Here is a 22,224-nt window from a genome sequence, read left to right as displayed (position 1 = left end):
AAACATCTCCGTCAGTAACCATTTGCTCCCATCCTGGGTCTTGGTTGTTAATTTTGGTTATGTGACTGACTTGAGCTTGTGGAATAAAGTGAAGGAGGTTAACAGATCATCAGAAAGAGCCCTAAGAGAATAAAAAGAGAAATAGATGAGGATAAATTTTCATTTGACATTCGTTTCCCCAAAGATGAGGTCATACAACAAACACTACAAGATTGACAATTGGGTAATAGATGCATAACATGTCCAAACGGTTAAGCTGTTCTTCAATTAACACCCAGCCCTGTAATGTCGTCTGGTCCGCTGGGTTTAAGAAGGATGTAGGAAATTTGGCTAAAGTCCAGAGAAACTGTAGAGATAACAATAATTTGTGAAATGATGTATCTGAAAAGCTTTATGGGGTTGGCATTATCTACCTAAATAAGAGCAGCTTGAAGGATACTCTTCTGGTGTACAGGGGTGGTTTTATCTGAGAAGGTAGCCAGCTCCTCTCCATTTTAACCAGCAAGTGAAAAAAGAAAAACATTGACATTGCAGCATGTTCAAATTAAGCCGGTCCTGCAGGGGAACTCCGTTCACTTGTTAGGTTTTGTAGTGGTGAGACTCAGCATTGTTTCCATGTTGTGGAGTATTTCTTCAGAAGGGATTTACTTCTTAACTTTTAAATGGACAAAAAGCTCGTTCTCTTACCGGAGGTCATGTATTATTCGCCCTGGAGGCAGGGAGTCTGAACCTTTATGAGAATCTGTTTCTGGATGTTGAGGGGAAAAAGTGGGCTTGTGTACAGTGTTTTTGGATTGCCGGATGAGGTAATGAAGGTGATACCCTTTAGTCTGATTCCATCGCCTCGTTATCCTGGGAAGGCCGTAATCCACTCAGTCTGAGTGGGTAGCCTGTGGGTTCTATATGTAAAGAGTCTTTTAGAACTTAAATTTCCCTGGGAAATGGAAGGTACACTTTCCCAATTAATTTATAAGCTGGATATGATAGGAGATCATTTAAGGGTTCTGCAAGGGGGGTTCTTTTCTCTGTATATTTTAAAGTAGGGGGGTTTATATAAAGGCCTCTTATATTAGAGCTGAAGCTCAGAACTCCTCTGTGCATCTCAAATACATGTTTACAATGTCTTTCTTCCCTATTTAAAATAAAATTCAAAATTTAACATGGAAAGTGGCAAATTCCTTGTGTTGTTTTCTACTTAACCCTCAATTACCATATATCATACTCCAAGATTGTTTTCTTAAATTTGCAGTAATATAGATTGAGTTTATGTCTCATCATATAATATGAAGTTTGAGAAGTCTGCAACAGTACATGAAACCTTAGTAAAATATGATTTTTTGCACATGGGAAGGAAGGAAAAATAAGCAGTGAATAAGAGGGCACAAAAAGGAAGCATTTGGTGTAGTGGAGAGGGTGTGAGTGCAGGAAACCTAGGGTTTAGTTTCTCCACCAGTCGTTGTGTGACCTTCTGTGAGTCACTTAACAACATGTCTTGGTTTTTCCATCCTTGAAATAAAAGACTTGGATTAGGTCTTATGATACTTCTCAATTCTGAAAAGACCTTTGATCCATGGTTAAACCTTTCTTGGAGAAGATGCCTTTGTTTTCTTGAAAATCCTCTCCAAGGATGAGTTTTTATTCAGCTTAACTGAATGGTCCTCATGTTAGTTAAGGATAGTGTGTTGACTTCTGAATCCAGAGTCATTAGTTAATGAGCATTTGGACCACCTCTCCCACTCCTGTGCTCTCAGACCATGTGGCTAATTAATTATGTGGTGTCTTTTCCTCTTGCGCCCAAACTCTGCCTCAGAATCCTTCTCATCACAGCCTACCACTACCAGGGGAGTAGGGTCGGCTCCTGAGATGAAACCTCTTTACTTCCCCTGGCCCAGTGTGTGTAGACCTCTGAAGTTGTGGAGGTGGGGACAGTGGGGTCTAAGAGAAATAGACACCCATCTGCAAGACCTTGCAGTCCAGAGAGGCTGTCCCGGAAGCATGAGAAACCGTGGGGTAGTCATCGTGGGCAGGAGTTAAGTCTGGATTTTCATCAAGACGTTTTCAGTCACTATAATGGCCCTGCTTTAACTGGGCTGTTTCATATTGTGGGTATAGAGAATGCTATGGAAGATAGGTTGAAGTGATTTAAGGCATTTGACTTTTCAACAAATACATATTTGAAAGTCCATAGTCTTTGGCATAGTCATTTTGTGTTGGCTCCGATCTGAGGCTATTTGTAATTTACAGCATGTGACATTAGCCTTTTGAACCTAATAGTTTCAAAGCCATCCAAGCTTTGGGAATTGTCATTCAGTGCCCTGGATAGCTGTCTGCTCTGAGCATCTTTGAGGACTAGGCTGGGAGTGGGGGCAGATGGGGGTAATTCTGTATTTGGTGACACAGAGAAGGAAATAGTTTTTATATGTGTATATACATATTAGAAGGATCATGTATGTGTAATTTCTGTGCATTTTAGAAGGCATATATTACTCTACATGTACCCTATTTGAAATTTATGGGAAGAATATGGCAAAGGAGAAAAATGTATTGACATCTGGTGTTTCATTGTATTCATAAAAGGCTGTTGTCAAATCCCTTGACTTTTTACAATGAAAGAAAATGTCCCTAGTGATGGAGTATCAGGGTTTCTGGTTGAATCTTTAGAATGCGAGCAGAACTGGGCTCATCTCTGTTCCCCAGCTCAGTTATTCACAAAGGTCCTTTTCTAGGTGACATATCATGTTGTATTCCAAAGTACACTTTCTTTTAATTTACAACTTAATTTTCAACCTAATTCAGAAGATTGATACTATAATGCTATTTGCAGAAGTATTGAAATGTCAGTAAGTTTTATTGTAGTAATAAAGAGTATTCCATATATCACACACTCTATAGGGATCCTTGATTTTTGCATAGATCTTCACAGCAACAACCAGTGGCTAAATGCTGGCAATCATTAATTTTTAAAGAAGACATGGTTATGATGAGTTGAGGAATTAAGGCTGGGGGTGAAGAATGAACTTTAATTTTTTTGACAGTTTTTTTTTTTGTGGTTGCATACTAAGGTGAGGTGACAGCAAGATTATAAAAAATGGCCCAAATCCCAGGTTCCTAATACTTAAAATGCTGTCTGCTCATAAAAAGATTTCAGTTAGGGAGAGGCTATCTTTTTTTTTTTTTTTTTTTTTTTTTTTTTTTTTTTTTTTTTACTTAATAGATGTATATATACATTATATATTCATAACAGAATAAGGAGGAGATACTCATTACAATTACTGTCCTCATTTCTGCAGCCAGTCACGTAGTTGTAACAGGTATTTATAACTGCGTTCTTCTACTACCTGTTGTGTATTCTTTTTACCTGGGGGATGACCCAAACCTTCATTCCTGAAGGGTCCGGGCCTTAGTGGTCCTGACTAGATTGGGTTGTTTTAGTTTTCCATTTACCATAATCACAGGGCATGGTAATACTAAGAGACGCCCTAGGGAACCTCCTGTAGTCCACAGATATTCTTCCTTGCCTCCATTGTGAAGTAGTCATCCAGTTTCCCCTTGGTAGTCAGGATTAGTCACCCTGGCCAACACTGTTACTCTCTTCTTTGCCTGTCGATTCAGAGGCGTGAGGAGCCCAAAGTGTCCAGGTGGCAGCCTGAACTTATAATTCAGTGGAGTCGTGTCTCCTGGTGGAAGCATTCCTCTTGAGGCCAGCAGAGCATAATGTTGTGGAAACAGGAAACAAAAATTTTGCTAGTAGATTATTGCGGGTAATATTGAATGGTGCCACTCCCATTTCCAACCCCTTTATTCCTGGTTCTCTGAATCCTGGGGCTATGAGAGGAACAGCACCGTATATTGGATGCTGATTTAGAGTATATGCCACCTTCTGGAGAACCTTGCCCCAGCCTTACAAGGTATTGTCACCTAGCTGGCACTGAAACTGAGCCTTCAAAGGGCCATCCACTCTGCTGTTAATCCAGTTGCTTCAGGATAGTGGGGGACATGGTAAGGCCAATGAACTCCTTGAGCACGGGCTCACTGCCCCACTTCTTTTTGCTGTGAAGTGAGTTCCTTCGTCAGAAGCGTTACCGTGTGGAATACCATGGCAGTGGATAAAGCATTTTCAAAGTCGATGGATAGTGCTTTTGGCAGAAGCATTGTATGCAGGGAAGGCACATCTGTATCCAGAGTAAGCATCAATTCCAGTAAGGACAAAACACTGTTCTCTTCCATGGTGAAAATAGTCCAGTGTAATTAATCTGCCAACAGGTAGCTGGCTGATCACCCTGGGGAACGGTGCCATACTGGGGACTCAGTACTGGTCTCTGCTGCTGGCAGTTTGCCACACTGGCCTTGGCGAGTGGAAGTCCATGCTGCTGAGTGCATGCAGAATCTCCATCCTGGCCACCACAGTGCTGCTGCTCATGAGCCCACGGGGTGTTGACATGGTAACTGGGGAAAGAGACGGACTGGCATCGACAAAATCTATTATCCTATCCATTTGGTTATTAAAGTCCTCCTCCGTTGAGGACACTCTCTGGTGAACATTCACATGGGACACAAATATTTTCACGTCTTTTGCCCATTCAGAGAGGTCTGTCTACATACCCAAATTTCTTCGTCACCAGTTTTCCAGTTATGTTCTTTCCAAGCTCCCGACCATCCAGCCAAACCACTGGCCGCAGCCCATGAATTGGTATATAATTTCATGTTTGGCCATTTCTTCTTCCAAGCAAAGTGAACAACCAGGTGCGCTGCCCGAAGTTCTGCCCACTGGAGACTTTTTCTTCGCCAGTGTCCTCCAGCGATGGCCTTGAGGGGTGGGGGCTGGTAATGCTGCAGCTGCTCGCTTTTAGGTAGTGACCGTCTGTAAACCAAGCCCAAGTCGTCTCCTCTGTCAGCTGATCATAGGGAACTCCCCATGAGTCCACAGGTGCAGCCTGGGAGAGAAAAGGCTGTGTAGCAGGAGTGGGGGCCATGGGCATTTGGGTCACTTCTTAATGTAACTTATTTGTGCCTTTAGGGCTGCTAGGGCCTGATCACATATGTATATGTACCAGATCCACTTGATGATGGAAAGTTGCTGTGCACACTGGGTGAGTCAGATAACACACAGTTCGTAACAGGCAGCTCAGGTTGCATGATAACTCAGTGGCCCTGGGTCATGTGTTCAGTCTCCACCAAGGCCCAGTAGCAGGCCAAGAGCTGTTTCTCAAAAGGAGAAGAGTTATCTTTGGATAATCTCTGCAGTCCCTCCAGGGATGTGGCATTGCTTTTATTTACTATTTTCCTAGGTAGAGGCAATTCTAATGGTTCCACTTGCCCTTTCCCACCATAATAGCCCTGCCTCAACAGGTCAGAAAACCACTGCAGGGATTCTGCCAGCTGCTCAGTATGTCTCTCCCAATTATGCATTCTGGAACAGAGAAAACAGCCACAATATGGGTTCAGGGACCCACTGGACGCACTGTGAGATGAACCTGAGCTAAAATTCCATTGATCACCTGACCTCCATAAGCCCCTACTCTGACTGGAAGGCCACAGTGATGTTTTGGGTCTCGTAAAATTAGTGTCAGTTCAGAGCCAGTGTTCCTGAAAGGTGTGGTTATTTTCTTTTTTTTTTTTTTTACAAATTTAATCAGTTATACATATACATATGTTCCCATATCCCCTCCCTTTTGCGTCTCCCTCCCACCCTCCCTATCCCACCCCTCCAGGCGGTCAGAAAGAACCGAGCTGATCTCCCTGTGCTATGCAGCTGCTTCCCACTAGCTATCTACCTTACGTTTGGTAGTGTATATATGTCCATGCCGCTCTTTCACTTTGTCACAGCTTACCCTTCCCCCTCCCCATATCCTCAAGTCCATGCTCTAGTAGGTCTGTGTCTTTATTCCTGTCTTACCCCTATGTTCTTGATGACATTTTTTTCTTAAATTCCATATATATGTGTCAGCATACAGTATTTGTCTTTCTCTTCCTGACTTACTTCACTCTGTATGACAGACTCTAGGTCCATCCACCTCATTACAAATAGCTCAATTTCATTTCTTTTTATGGCTGAGTAATATTCCATTGTATATATGTGCCACATCTTCTTTATCCATTCATCCGATGATGGACACTTAGGTTGTTTCCATCTCCGGGCTATTGTAAATAGGGCTGCTATGAACATTTTGGTACATGTCTCTTTTTGAATTATGGTTTTCTCAGGGTATATGCCCAGTAGTGGGATTGCTGGGTCATATGGTAGTTCTATTTGTAGTTTTTTAAGGAACCTCCATACCGTTCTCCATAGTGGCTGTACCAATTCACATTCCCACCAGCAGTGCAAGAGTGTTCCCTTTTTTCCACACCCTCTCCAGCATTTATTGTCTCTAGATTTTTTGATGATGGCCATTCTGACTGGTGTGAGATGATATCTCATTGTAGTTTTGATTTGCATTTCTCTAATGAGTAAAGATGTTGAGCATCCTTTCATGTGTTTGTTGGCTGTCTGTATATCTTCTGTGGAGAAATGTCTATTTAGGTCTTCTGCCCATTTTTGGATTGGGTTGTTTGTTTTTTTGCTATTGAGCTGCATGAGCTGCTTATAAATTTTGGAGATTAATCCTTTGTCAGTTGCTTCATTTGCAAATATTTTCTCCCATTCTGAGGGTTGTCTTTTGGTCTTGTTTATGGTTTCCTTTGCTGTGCAAAAGCTTTTAAGTTTCATTAGGTCCCATGTGTTTATTTTTGTCTTTATTTCCATTTCTCTAGGAGGTGGGTCAAAAAGGATCTTGCTGTGATTTATGTCATAGAGTGTTCTGCCTATGTTTTCCTCTAGGAGTTTGATAGTGTCTGGCCTTACATTTAGGTCTTTAATCCATTTTGAGCTAATTTTTGTGTATGGTGTTAGGGAGTGATCTAATCTCATACTTTTACATGTCCCTGTCCAGTTTTCCCAGCACCACTTATTGAAGAGACTGTCCTTTCTCCACTGTACATTCCTGCCTCCTTTATCAAAGATAAGGTGACCATATGTCCGTGGGTTTATCTCTGGGCTTTCTATCCTGTTCCATTGATCTATATTTCTGTTTTTGTGCCAGTACCATACTGTCTTGATTACTGTAGCTTTGTAGTATAGTCTGAAGTCAGGGAGCCTGATTCCTCCAGCTCCGTTTTTCGTTCTCAAGATTGCTTTGGCTATTCGGGGTCTTTTGTGTTTCCATACAAATTGTGAAATTTTTTGTTCTAGTTCTGTGAAAAATGCCATTGGTAGTTTGATAGGTATTGCATTGAATCTGTAGATTGTTTTGGGTAGTAGAGTCATTTTCACAATGTTGATTCTTCCAATCCAAGAACATGGTACATCTCTCCATCTATTTGTATCATCTTTAATTTCTTTCATCAGTGTCTTATAATTTTCTGCATACAGGTCTTTTGTCTCCTTAGGTAGGTTTATTCCTAGATATTTTATTCTTTTTGTTGCAATGGTAAATGGGAGTGTTTCCTTGATTTCACTTTCAGATTTTTCATCATTAGTATATAGGAATGCCAGAGATTTCTGTGCATTAATTTTGTATCCTGCAACTTTACCAAATTCATTGATTAGCTCTAGTAGTTTTCTGGTAGCATCTTTAGGATTCTCTATGTATAGTATCATGTCATCTGCAAACAGTGACAGCTTTACTTCTTCTTTTCCCATTTGGATTCCTTTTATTTCCTTTTCTTCTCTGATTGCTGTGGCTAAAACTTCCAAAACTATGTTGAATAAGAGTGGTGAGAGTGGGCAACCTTGTCTTGTTCCTGATCTTAGTGGAAATGGTTTCAGTTTTTCACCATTGAGGACGATGCTGGCTGTGGGTTTGTCATATATGGCCTTTATTATGTTGAGGAAAGTTCCCTCTATGCCTACTTTCTGCAGGGTTTTTATCATAAATGGATGCTGAATTTTGTCAAAAGCTTTCTCTGCATCTATTGAGATGATCATATGGTTTTTCTCCTTCAGTTTGTTAATATGGTGTATCACATTGATTGATTTGCGTATATTGAAGAATCCTTGCATTCCTGGAATAAACCCCACTTGATCATGGTGTATGATCCTTTTAATGTGCTGTTGGATTCTGTTTGCTAGTATTTTGTTGAGGATTTTTGCATCTATGTTCATCAGTGATATTGGCCTGTAGTTTTCTTTCTTTGTGACATCCTTGTCTGGTTTTGGTATCAAGGTGATGGTGGCCTCGTAGAATGAGTTTGGGAGTGTTCCTCCCTCTGCTATATTTTGGAAGAGTTTGAGAAGGATAGGTGTTAGCTCTTCTCTAAATGTTTGATAGAATTCGCCTGTGAAGCCATCTGGTCCTGGGCTTTTGTTTGTTGGAAGATTTTTAATCACAGTTTCAATTTCAGTGCTTGTGATTGGTCTGTTCATATTTTCTATTTCTTCCTGATTCAGTCTTGGCAGGTTGTGCATTTCTAAGAATTTGTCCATTTCTTCCAGGTTGTCCATTTTATTGGCATAGAGTTGCTTATAGTAATCTCTCATGATCTTTTGTATTTCTGCAGTGTCAGTTGTTACTTCTCCTTTTTCATTTCTAATTCTATTGATTTGAGTCTTCTCCCTTTTTTTCTTGATGAGTCTGGCTAATGGTTTATCAATTTTGTTTATCTTCTCAAAGAACCAGCTTTTAGTTTTATTGATCTTTGCTATCGTTTCCTTCATTTCTTTTTCATTTATTTCTGATCTGATTTTTATGATTTCTTTCCTTCTGCTAACTTTGGGATGTTTTTGTTCTTCTTTCTCTAATTGCTTTAGGTGCAAGGTTAGGTTGTTTATTCGAGATATTTCCTGTTTCTTAAGGTGGGATTGTATTGCCATAAACTTCCCTCTTAGAACTGCTTTTGCTGCATCCCATAGGTTTTGGGTCGTCGTGTCTCCATTGTCATTTGTTTCTAGGTATTTTTTAATTTCCTCTTTGATTTCTTCAGTGATCACTTCGTTATTAAGTAGTGTATTGTTTAGCCTCCATGTGTTTGTATGTTTTACAGCTCTTTTCCTGTAATTGATATCTAGTCTCATAGCATTGTGGTCAGAAAAGATACTTGATACAATTTCAATTTTCTTAAATTTACCAAGGCTTGATTTGTGACCCAGGATATGATCTATCCTGGAGAATGTTCCATGAGCACTTGAGAAAAATGTGTATTCTGTTGTTTTTGGATGGAATGTCCTATAAATATCAATTAAGTCCATCTTGTTTAATGTATCATTTAAAGCTTGTGTTTCCTTATTTATTTTCATTTTGGATGACCTGTCCATTGGTGAAAGTGGGGTGTTAAAGTCCCCTACTATGATTGTGTTACTGTCGATTTCTCCTTTTATGGCTGTTAATATTTCCCTTATGTATTGAGGTGCTCCTATGTTTGGTGCATAAATATTTACAATTGTTATATCTTCTTCTTGGATTGATCCCTTGATCATTATGTAGTGTCCTTCTTTGTCTCTTCTAGTAGTCTTTATTTTAAAGTCTATTTTGTCTGATATGAGAATTGCTACTCCAGCTTTCTTTTGGTTTCCATTTGCATGGAATATCTTTTTCCATCCCCTTACTTTCAGTCTGTATGTGTCTCTAGGTCTGAAGTGGGTCTCTTGTAGACAGCATATATATGGGTCTTGTTTTTGTATCCATTCAGCCAGTCTGTGTCTTTTGGTGGGAGCATTTAGTCCATTTACATTTAAGGTAATTATTGATATGTATGTTCCTATTCCCATTTTCTTAATTGTTTTGGGTTCGTTATTGTAGGTCTTTTCCTTCTGTTGTGTTTCTTGCCTAGAGAAGCTCCTTTAGCATTTGTTGTAAAGCTGGTTTGGTGGTGCTGAACTCTCTCAGCTTTTGCTTGTCTGTAAAGGTTTTAATTTCTCCATCAAATCTGAATGAGATCCTTGCTGGGTAGAGTAATCTTGGTTGCAGGTTTTTCTCCTTCATCACTTTAAGTATGTCCTGCCACTCCCTTCTGGCTTGTAGAGTTTCTGCTGAGAGATCAGCTGTTATCCTGATGGGGATTCCCTTGTGTGTTATTTGTTGTTTTTGCCTTGCTGCTTTTAATATGATTTCTTTGTGTTTAATTTTTGACAGTTTGATTAATATGTGTCTTGGTGTATTTCTCCTTGGATTTATTCTGTATGGGACTCTCTGTGCCTCCTGGACTTGATTAACTATTTCCTTTCCCATATTAGGGAAGTTTTCAACTATAATCTCTTCAAATATTTTCTCAGTCCCTTTCTTTTTCTCTTCTTCTTCTGGAACCCCTATAATTCGAATGTTGGTGCGTTTAATGTTGTCCCAGAGGTCTCTGAGACTGTCCTCTGTTCTTTTCATTCTTTTTTCTTTATTTTGCTGTGCAGCAGTTATTTCCACTATTTTATCTTCCACCTCACTTATCCGTTCTTCTGCCTCAGTTATTCTGCTATTGATCCCATCTAGAGTAATTTTTATTTCATTTATTGTGTTTTTAATCGATGCTTGATTCGTCTTTAGTTCTTCTAGGTCCTTGTTAACTGTTTCTTGCATTTTGTCTATTCTATTTCCAAGATTTTGGATCATCTTTACCATCATTATTCTGAATTCTTTTTCAGATAGACTGCCTATTACCTCTTCATTTGTTAGGTCTGGTGGGTTTTTATCTTGCTCCTTCTCCTGCTGTGTGTTTTTCTGTCTTCTCATTTTGCTTATGTTACTGTGTTTGGGGTCTCCTTTTTGCAGGCTGCAGGTTCGTAGTTCCCGTTGTTTTTGGTGTCTGTCCCCAGTGGCTAAGGTTGGTTTAGTGGGTTGTGTAGGCTTCCTGGTGGAGGGGACTAGTGCCTGTGTTCTAGTGGGTAAGTCTGGATCTTGTCTTTCTGGTGGGCAGGTCCACGTCTGGTGGTGTGTTTTGGGGTGTTTGCGGACTTTTTATGATTTGAGGCAGCCTCTCTGCTAATGGGTGGCGTTGTGTTCCTGTCTTGCTAGTTGTTTGGCATAGGGTGTCCAGCACTGTAGCTTGCTGGTCGTTGAGTGAAGCTGGGTGCTGGTGTTGAGATGGAGATCTCTGGAAGATTTTCGCCGTTTGATATTATGTGGAGCTGGGAGGTCTCTTGTGGACCAGTGTCCTGAAGTTGGCTCTCCCACCTCAGAGGCACAGCACTGACTCCTGCCTCCTCAACTTGGGATGATTTGTTTTCTATTCATGTATTCCACAGATGCAGGGTACATGAAGTTGATTGTGGAGCTTTAATCCGCTGCTTCTGAGGCTGCTGGGAGAGGTTTCCCTTTCTCTTCTTTGTTCTCACAGCTCCTGGGTCTCAGCTTTGGATTTGGCCCCGCCTCTGCATGTAGGTCGCCGGAGGGCGTCTGTTCTTCACTCAGACAGGACAGGGTTAAAGGAGCAGCCTCTTCGGGGACTCTGGCTCACTCAGGCCGGGCGGGAGGGAGGGGCACAGAGTGCGGGGCGAGCCTGCAGCGGCAGAGGTCGGCGTGACGTTGCACCAGCCCGAGGCGCGCCGTGCGTTCTCCCAGGGAAGCCGCCCCTGGATCCCGGGACCCTGGCAGTGGCAGGCTGCACAGGCTCCCGGAAGGGCGGTGTGGACAGTGACCTGCGCTCGCACACAGGCTTCTTGGCGGCGGTAGCAGCAGCCCCAGCGTCCCACGCCCGTCTCTGGGCTCCGCGCTTTCAGCCGCGACTCGCGCCCGTCTCTGGAGCTCCTTTACGCGGCGCTCTTAATCCCCTCTCCTCGCGCACCAGGAAACCAAGAGGGAAGAAAAAGTCTCCTGCCTCTTCGGCAGCTCCAGAGTTTTCCCGGACTCCCTCCCGGCTAGCTGTGGCACATTAGCCCCCTTCAGGCTGAGTTCTCGCCGCCAGCTGCAGTCCTCTCCCTGCGCTCTGACGGAAGCCCGAGCCTCAGCTCCAGCGCCGCCCGCCCCGGCGGGGGAGCAGACAAGCCTCTCGGGCTGGTGAGTGCCGCTCGGCACCGCTCCTCTGTGCGGGAATCTCTCTGCTTTGCCCTACTCAGGTATGTGGGGAGTTTCTTGCCTTTTGGGAGGTCTGGGGTCTTCTGCCAGCGTTCAGTAGGTGTTCTGTAGGAGTTGTTCCACGTGTAGCTGTATTTCTGGTGTATCTGTGGGGAGGAAGGTGATCTCCGCGTCTTACTCTTCCGCCATCTTACCCGGAAGTCGGGAGAGGCTATCTTTGAGCTCCCTGTAACAAATGGGTATCAGTGGCCCATGAAATAATCAATGCCACTAATCCATCCTAGGGCCTGCCAATATGTTAATGGCCCTGGTGCATCGTTATTGCTACAAGACCATAAATCATTCTGGTACCAGAATGCATCGCTGTCGAGGCCTCAAACCCCTTGCCTGGAATAAAATGCTGCCTCCTAACAATTAATGTCCAAACATTTTGCAGCTTTGTGCCTTGATTGTTTTCAGATGCTAAAAAAGTAAGTAGGACAGATTGTAAATCAATAAAAGTATAAGACAAAGTGTTTTAATAATAGGAAAGTTCAGAGTAAATCATAGTTCTGTGTTTATTATTGCATTTGGGGTTATAAATAAAGAGTTACTTTCTACTGCCCAGCAAGGCTGCTGAGTTAACATGGGGGACCAAGGCCAGGGCTAACCTCTCTGAATGGGGTTCCCTTTCCTTACACCAACCTGAGAAGCCAAACCAGGCCAACCGGAACCACAAACTCTACTTTGTATTGGAGGGCAGTGTTGAGTATACAGTGGATCTGTTTTGGAGGTAGTTCACTGAGAGTGTTTCCTGTTAGAAATAGGGAAAATAGCTCAGCATAAAATGGTTTCTTTGGCAGCATCAGGCTTCAAATAGCCAGGTTGGTGAGATTTCACGTGTGTGGTTATTTATTACCCTATGGTAACATAGGTGATGGAATAATTTTTACAGTGGCAGCCAAGTTAGTTTGGGGTGCCTAGGAGCTTTTACTCTTGTTTCTTTCCATTATCCAACCTGAGAGGTCGACTTTGGCCATATAGAAATAAATTGCTGAACTGTAGGCAAACCTGAGAAGATCTTATTCAGGAAACAGAGTTGCATCCAATTGGTCTGCTTCCCTTTGGTCAGTGTCAATTTAGTCCCCTCTTAAAGGTGTGGAGAAGCACAATGGAAAGTCATTAACTCCACCTCGTAGAGACAAAGTTTATTTGTGCCCATTATGGTATTCCTTGTTCTACAGCTGTATTTTCAGCATGAGCCTCTGTGCATTCATGAAGGGTAGATAGCCAGCCTGGAAAGGTGGGCTTGTCACTTGCTTGGGAGCCACAAACCAAAGGGCAGCAGCTTTTGGTGTTGACCACGAACTGGCTGGTGAGCTGTGTGGACTCAGTCTGGATTCCGACTATACGTGGAACGGAGACATTGAACCCTGGCTGAGCCCGTTTCCTGCACCAGGTTGAGCGTGGTAAGGAACCAAGAACATAAACAACCAAATGGAAACCGTAGAATGTGGGGCTTGGGGGAACCTTTAGCGTTCAGTTAGGGCTATGATGTTGAAAAGACACCATGTGCCCACACAAACACCCTGAAGTGTGATGTTCCCAAACACACATTCAGCCACTGTCATGTAGCAGGACACCCCTTTCGGGCACTTGTACGTCCCTAGCGCCCAGCTCTCATGGGTGTTCGTAGTTTATTTCGGTGCTCAGGAAATAACACAGGAAAAGGCCAGAAAAACAATGGCTCCGTATAGACAGAAGGACAATTAAAACTGATATGACTCTTAACAGAAGTGGCAAGAGCAGGCAGGATGGAAGTAATTTATTCAACGAATTGTCCAAATACATAAAATTGCACTGATGTATGGTGTAGCGGTGGGACAGTGGAAAATTTGATAGTTGTTTCCGTTGTATGAATTACTCAGACAGGATGCCTTTGTGAAGTATGGGGGTTTATTTAATGTTCTGACAACAATTTAGATCCTGTTATGGTTATTGCAGTGTAATGCCATAGTAAAAATTGAACATGACACACCAGCAATTTATTATTTGTGTTTTTTAACCTTGAGTATCGGATTGTTTGTCCAAGCATATCCCTTGATTTGCTATGAAATTTATTGTTGATAAAAACAATCAGATTTCCATTAGAAGCAAAAAAAATTATTATTATTTTTTTGCCATGAACCTTAGATTTAGGGGAAAAAATTCAAACTAGACTACAGGACTTATGACAGGTAGACTCATGACATTATATGGTAATTCAGCATGAAAGAATAATTGTGACACTCTACTTGGTTGTGGAGTATAATCGTGCTGTGAGGTTCAATTCACTGAAAGGCCAAATTATCTTCAACTACATTAGTCTGACAACCTATAATGCTTTGCAGAGGCAATTTGTAGACGTTTCACAGAGTACCAAACCTGTTTGTACCAGTAGCAAACAGGCCTCCCCATTATGCCACCCATTAACAAATTTGTGTAGTGAAAAAAGTAACTTTTCCATTTTCTTGACTGTTTTCAAGCTTTGCAACATAATAAATATCTAATAGTAGTATTTGCATTGCCATTTACTCTCTTAGTTTTAAAATTTATCTGAGGCATGGGAGGCAGCTAAGCAGCCTGAGAAATATTGATAGTTTCTTTGACTCAAACAGCAGCACGATGCAGTGGAGAGAGCATGGCATTTGGGGGCAGGAGGCCTGGATTGTGGTCGGAATCCACCCCGAGACCTTTGTCTTGAAAGTTTATATGACCTGATTCACTTTGGACCTCAGTTGCCCCATCTCTAAGTTGGGGATTATAAGCCTCTTATCTAAGAATCTCTGTATGAGGGTTAAGGTAAGAGGTTCTAAGTATTGTTCCTAGCCACTGGGTAGACAATTTGGAGCCGTTTTGGAGTAAGGCACTCTCTCCCCTTTTGTACTGCTGATTTTAGGGAATGGAGCCACTGGATGGACAAGTGTGAGGCTCTCTCAGCCCTGTGATTGGGATAGTATTTCCTCCTGAGTGTGTGTTGCTTGATTGTACCCGTCTGTAGATGCCTGTCTCCAGAAGAGAACCCAGGGCCATGCCTGGGTTATCTGATTGTTATACTCTTATCATCATCTCAAATACAGAATAAGCCCATTTGCTTTTTTTTTTTAAAAAGACTGAAAAAGCTATTCCCGTGCTGTAGATATTTACGGACACAGTATATTTGATGAACTTTAAAAAAAAAAAACATTCTTCATAAATCACATTGGATGAGTCCCCCCCAAAAAATGTTGGTTATGTATGCAGGTGTTTCTGCACTTGGGGATGTACAGAGCTGTATGGCTTAGTGTCCTAAATATTTAATAGGGTTTTACGTTTTCGCCTGGATTTTGGGAACTGGAAGAATCCAGGCTCCTTTCTCCTAAAGGCCAGTGCCACTTGTATCTTAGTTCCTTAAATTTCTCCCTGTGATCCACTGCTTATTTCCTGAGGGTGGGCACTGCTGGATTAAAATGAGACTTACAGGAGTGATAGGCTTGCAGAGAAAGGCTAGGATTGCAGAAATGGCCCAAGGGGCCCTCCTCGTCTTTGTCCCCTCCAACTCAAGGGGTTCTGTAAAAGGGTCTCACACCTTGGGAATGAGGGGGCCTGGGGATAAATCAGTCTTTCCATCTTCAGAAATTGAGTTATAATTTATGATTTTAAGAATCGTCAAATTTTCTACACCGTTTTTGAGGAGGGGTTTGTGTGACTCACTCTGTATCACCCAGTGGTGTTTGTCCCCACATCAGAGACTGACCCTTCATTGTGACAGGTCATTAGGCCTCATACATGCTGCTTTCAGAGGAGGTAATGGTTTTTCTAAAGGGTAGATTTGGATTCAGCCCTTTCTGTTAGAATCTGAGAGAGGCACTGTCCTTTTGGTTGTTTCACTTGGTCTAAGTTCTCAACCATTAAAAAAAACAAGGAAGACGAAATAGGATATTAATCTTAGTAGTCATTTCCAAGGACTCTACCCATCTTGTCTGATTGGGTGGGAGGGTTTTTACTTGATCATTAAAGCTCTTTTTATTTCAGCAAAACTTAGGGAACATTTCTGTCCTCTTGGAATAGAGATGTTGAATCAGTGGTCCTAGGTTGACTATTTTCCCTTTGTAAGTTGAAGAAAATATGTGTGTAGGTATCCCCTGCCCTGTGGCCCTATACGCTAGGGAGTTGGATTTCCAGTGTGTGGCTAATATCTCCAGAAAGGGCTGTAAAGGAAGTGTAAGAAATTTAGTGCAATCAGTCTGCGTTACTGGAATCCTCACCTTGAAGTTTATGTACTATGGGGGTGAGTTAGTTATCCTCACTTTGGTACAAAGGATGGCCCGTGGGTAACATGCACGGGTGAACGCGGGTGGGGCCACGTGAACAGGGGAGCCACTTAACAGTAAGCATGAGTGCAGTTACGGTGGGAAAATTCACACGGAGAAGGAAGAAGTCGCAGGGAGGTTGTTGGGGAGTGGGGGTAATGGATTGTTTCCAAGGTCTGGAATCCCAGGGGTATAGTTCAGGACGAGCTGAGCATTCATGTTTACGCATAACGCTCTCCAACCTAATTTCGGCTGAACTGTTGCTGACTTCCTTAGTGTTCGTCGGTCACCCACCTGCAGAAAGGGCATGGAGGGGGATGATTGTTGACTTTATGGTTATGGAACCCAGCTAATCGGTGCACCCGCTGGGCTGTAACTTGTTATGCCTGAGCAGTTCTTACACCAGGTCTTAAGATTTCTTACTAGCAAAAGGGAAAAACACTCATTTCTTATGACCCAAGGCCCCTACTGGGAGGGAAGCTCTCATCTCACGTGGAGGGAAAACACAGTGACACCTCCTGATACAGACCAGTAGAGCTCCTTAGCCCTGCTTTGGAAAACCACAGGGTTTCACAGAATAAACATTCATGTAGCCCAGTACAATAAGCCTGCCCGGAATAGGAACAGGAGGCGTATTGCTTGCTGTGTTCTAGGATTTTTAAGTCAACATTGGTAGCCCCTCACGCCCACAAGCTGGGGAGCCAGTTTTGGACACGATGATCCACTTATAGTCGTTCTTCATTTAGCGCTGCAGTTACTTTCAGATGGGGAGGATATTTTTGTTCTGCTGGTTTTCTCAGGGTTGGATCACACAGGGTTCTAGTCCACGTAGAGGCTGGCACATGGCACCTGGTAAGTACTACCTTACAAATTACTTTGACCTTTGACGTTCCCGGTAAAGGTCCCTGGTTAATTTTGCACTGTGCACTGCCTGCTGCACTAGCTCTGCGCTACCTTTCCATCCTTGAATAAATCTGTGAACAATGTCCCTTGCATTCAGGTTCTAGCTTGCTTCTCTGGTATTTATCTTTGCCATCCTTTACCCGCTTTCTCTCTGTGCTGACTCTGTGAGCGTGTTTCTGTGGGATGGAATCTCAATCAGTTAAAAAAGCGTAGGAGATAGAAAAGGTCAGCACGACAAATCTGTCCTCTGAGCGTGTGCATGTGTGTTTGGGTAGCTGAGCTCAGCTGACCACAGAAGACAAATAGGAAATGTGAAGGTGCTACTTCACCAGCCTTAAAGTTGAAAACAAAATATCTGCTGAGAGAAATAGGAGTGTTAGGGCATCATATTAGAAATTCAGGAGAAGAGATACATTCTTTTCTTCATTTGGAAAGGTCACAGGCTTTATTTGCAATAAGACATGCATATGGCTATAGCTTGCTTTTATTTTCTCTTTTAAAATGTGTATGATATGTCCACACCATATTTATGTCACAGTTGCTTATTTTAGCCAGCAAAGCAGTCTTTAATGTGACAATGCAAAAAAAAAATCTTCAAATATGATTTTAGCGAGTTATTTTACATAACAAGAGACGATGATAATCTGTGGGTGTTTCTGTTTCTCTCGGTTAATTTCTTTTCTATTTTTATTTTGTGGAATTGAAAAAGGACATTTCTAGTGATGGTATAAATCTCTTCTAATTTAATTTTATTGTTGTATCCCCGTCTCCACTAAAAATGCAAATGTCTGCTAGAAGTTGTGTCTTCCATTTCATTCTGCTTCATAGTCGGGTTTGTTTTCCCGAGTTACCTGTTTTTTGGGAGGGGAACATTTGACTCAAATTTGCAGTTAAGGCCACCTTTGATTTTTTTTCCCTTAATAAGAGGGAAAAGGGAAAGATAACATATTTTTTTGAATGTCTGCTATAAGCCAGATAATAACTTATACATTATTTCATTAAATTTTCATAATAACCCTCTGAGGATGTTGTGATCCCAGTTTCACAGATGAGGAAACTGAGGTTTAGAGAGGTGAAATGACTGGCCAGAAGACACACATCCAGCAGTCAGTGAAACTTGGAGGGAGATGTTGGTCTGACTCCAAAGCCTATGCTTTTTTTCCATGACACCAAACTACACAATCTTCCTCCTAAACACACAACTTCTCTTGCTACTATAGTAAGAGACCCTAAATGACAATAACCCGTCATTCCAAAAAGTGGTAGGGACTATACATACAACCTTTCATAAGAAATTACCACTGTCCTTAAAAAATTCTTTAATGTCTTTGAACGTGTATCAATATTATGTGCCTAGTTCTTTCTGTACTTGGTGGAGCAGTAGTGTGTGTGTGTGTGTGTGTGTGTGTGTGTGTGTGTGTTTGTTTAGGATGCTGATACAGAGAGAGTGGAAACTTGAAAATAGGGTCCATGTCCTCAAGAAGGGCAGAGGAGACAAATCTGAAACTTGAATGGTGAACGTCAGTTGATGAAGAAGCCTAAGTTAAGGGTTGGGTCAGGATGCAGGTGCTGTAATAGCTCAGAAGAGAGGGAGCCCTGGGGAGTGGTAATGTGGTAGCAACCCGGAGACTTGACTAGAGCCTTAGAAAAGAGTGTCATGTGTTACAGCCTGCAAATGGAGTGGCTCTGTTTCTGGGGCTGGGATGCTTTAAGCCTATGTGGACAAAGGGATGTAGTGAGATAGTGGCTACTGGGGGTGAAGTGTGTATTTTGGGGTAGTTGGAGAAGTAGGTATGTGTATGTGTGAGGCCAGTGTGGTGGTGGTCTCCCCCACTCCCCCCATCCTTGGTACACCAGCCATGCTGAGCACCTCTCAGTTTGTCTAAGTGCCACCTACCTTCTCACCTCTGAGCCTCTGTACCTATTGCTTTCTCTAGCTGACTGCTATTTATCGCCCTGCAGGTCTAAGCTAAAATGTCCTTTCCTCTGGGAAGGCTTTTCTGATTTCCCCATTAGGTCTGGTTCTTCTGCTGTGTGTTCCCTTAGCCTTCTCTATTCCCCCATCATAGCATTGATTACATTTTATTTTAACAACTCTTGTAATTGTCTCTCTCACTAGACAGTAAGCTCCACTGAAGGGAGGACAGTTAGCAAAGGGTCAGGCACATAGATTGTAGATGAGCAAATCATTTTTGTGTGAGTTAATGAATGAGTGAATATGTTTAAATTTTATTAGTCAACTACTGAAAGCCAGGTTGTTCCATGTGTCCACTGAAGTCGGAAGGAAGATTCATTTGTTGTTGCTGTGGCAGAGTAGGGCATAGTCCCCAAATGAGACAGATTTGTCATCAGGTCCCCAGGTTTATCCTTCAGTGTCCTCTCAGGAGTTTTATCCAGGTCCTGGAATGGGAGCTCCTGGTGTGAGCTAGTGGAGTCTAGAATTGCTCAAGTACCCTCAGCAATTTGATTGTGGTCTCAGAGACCAATAGTGTTTTGTTTTGTTGGGGTGGGAGGGGCAGGCAGAAAAACCAAGTCATGAAAAACGAGGGTGGGAGGGGGTGCATGGGTAGTGTTAACTTCTGTGGGCCCTCTGACGTCTCTGGTAATGTGTCATGACTGAACAAGGACAGAACACTGTAGATTGGCCGATGCCAAATAAAGTGGTGGGATGAACCCTCAATCTCGTGTGTCTGGCTGCTTGTAACCCAGCCCAGTGCTATCCTAACTTTCTCATAACACACTGCTAAAAATGTCCTTTCATATTCTGCCTGAAAGCCACCATGACCCCAGCATCATTGGTAGTGACTGAATTTAGTGACATAGACATTTTCCTTTTTGAGGTGATATGGACTCAAGTTGTTCCTTAGAGCACTGTCTTTCTCTTATTCACACTAAGATGGATCTTGTTCTAGGAGCTTTCTATAGTCTGTCTTGTAGACTCTTAGAGCTCTGTTTATGCCTCCCTATTTAGTGTCTCCAAGGACAATTGTGTGCTGCTTCCTCCACCATTGACCCATTAACAGATGTGCAGTGGCCATGGCCCCGTCACTCACCCTGTTAGGCCAGCGACGACTTGTCCCTCCCCACCCCACGTGGTACAGACATTGGACATCCCATTCTGGGTGGGCTGCTCTAGCCCCCTGAGGACTACTAAGGTGAGTCTTTCCAGCTCATTGTAAATGCGTCCTGTGGGGACCAGACAGAGAGTCAGTCCCGCTGCAGTCCAGGTGGATTACCATCTATTGCTTCTCTCTTATCTCCTCAGCCTGTCACTCCATCATAGAAGGAAATTAAATTGGCTTGGCGTGGGTTGCCCTTCCAGAACTTGCTAGCTGTTCCCCATACCTTGGGCTTCTCTAGGTGATTGCAAATTGATTGCCTTATGATTTATACACCAGAGCTGCAAACTTTCCTTTTGAGACTTGAGTTTCTTACATGGGTCTTAAGCCTGGAACCTTTTTTTAAAAGAAAGAAAATGAATTCATTTCTTCTTTCTATATAAAATTAAATATATGGGAGACTTGTTGGGAAGGGGACAATGGAAAAAAAAAAAGTCCAAGCCTACCTCTGCTCATACTAATCTATACTTTTTAGCAGTTATTTTTGAGAGAGTGATTTATTTACACTGACAGCTTGTTACTTATGGTAGCTGCTGCCAGCTTCTGAAGTAATCTGACAACGTCAAAATGTGAAGGGAAGCTATAGGCTTTGCCTTGACTGACTTGCTATAAATCATGTACATTGCTGGTGTCTACACAAGGATGCTTGGGTTGATACTGATGGAAATACAAATCAAATACAACACATAGTAACCCAATTCAGAGCTAGAGATTTTGGATTAAGCCTATTGGATTCATATTTTTAAGTGAAACAGAGCAGACATATACCGGTTTGTGTATTGAAACTTCAAAACTGTCTACTCTCTTAACTTCAAGGACAACAGCTGCCTTTGAAATGGAAGTACAAAGAGGTGGACGATTGCATATTTTTGTTTCTTTATTCATTCAATAACCACTTGTTGAGCACCTACTACAATATATATCAGTCAAGCGAAAGGCATGTCACTACTTTATCTTTTTTCCTGTAAATTTTTTGGCTTACGTAAGCTTCATGAGGGTAGTGCTTTGTCTTGGTCATCACCCAGTTCTTAAAATAGTGTTTGGCTCACAGTAAGTTTTCAATAAATATTTGTTGAATGAGAATTAGGAAGCTCAGAGTCTGAATATTAGTGCTGTCAAAATCTGGAGGTTACTTACCAGGAACAAAGAGTCATTCCCATTTATGGACTCTCTATGGAGTCCTCTCTAGTCCTTCCTATAGATTTCTGGTAAAGCATCTTTCATACTGTAATGTAATTATTGATTTATATGTTGGTCTCTTCAACTACAGCACAAGCTCTGTCTAATAAGGCAGAAACCATGTCTCATTAACTTGGACTTCCCAGTGCCTGGCACATGGATGATACCAAATAATTGCTATAGGCAATATGCTACAATTCTTTTTTTTTAACATCTTTATTGGAGTATAATTGCTTTACAATGGTGTGTTAGTTTCTGCTTTATAACAAAGTGAATCAGCTATACATATACATATATCCCCATATCTCCTCCCTCTTGCCTCTCCTTCCCACCCTCCCTATCCCACCCCTCTAGGTGGTCACAGAGCATCGAGCTGATCTCCCCATGCTATGCGGCTGCTTCCCACTAGCTACCTATTTTATATTTCGTAGTATATATAAGTCCATGCCACTCTCTCATGTTGTCCCAGCTTCCCCTTCCCCATGTCCTCAAGTCCATTCTCTATGTCTGCATCTTTATTCCTGTCCTTCCCCTAGGTTCTTCAGAACCTTTTTTTTTTTAGATTCCATATATATGTGTTAGTATATGGTATTTATTTTTCTCTTTTTGACTTACTTCACTCTGTATGACAGTCTCTAGGTCCATCCACCTCACTACAAATAACTCAATTTTGTTTCTTTTTATGGCTGAGTAATATTCCACTGTATAAATGTGGCACATCTTCTTTATCCATTCATC

General features: G+C 42.2%; 1 pseudogene; it reads right to left on the bottom strand.

Annotated features, from left to right (window-relative positions):
• Positions 1-22,224, bottom strand: part of LOC132488771 (uncharacterized) — a 56,879-nt pseudogene that overhangs the window by 14,760 nt on the left and 19,895 nt on the right.

Source organism: Mesoplodon densirostris, chromosome 1 (assembly GCF_025265405.1).
Source record: "Mesoplodon densirostris isolate mMesDen1 chromosome 1, mMesDen1 primary haplotype, whole genome shotgun sequence".
Lineage (NCBI taxonomy): Eukaryota > Metazoa > Chordata > Mammalia > Artiodactyla > Ziphiidae > Mesoplodon > Mesoplodon densirostris.
Note: the sequence above shows the minus strand (reverse complement) of the source record. Positions and strands in the feature narration are given on the sequence as shown.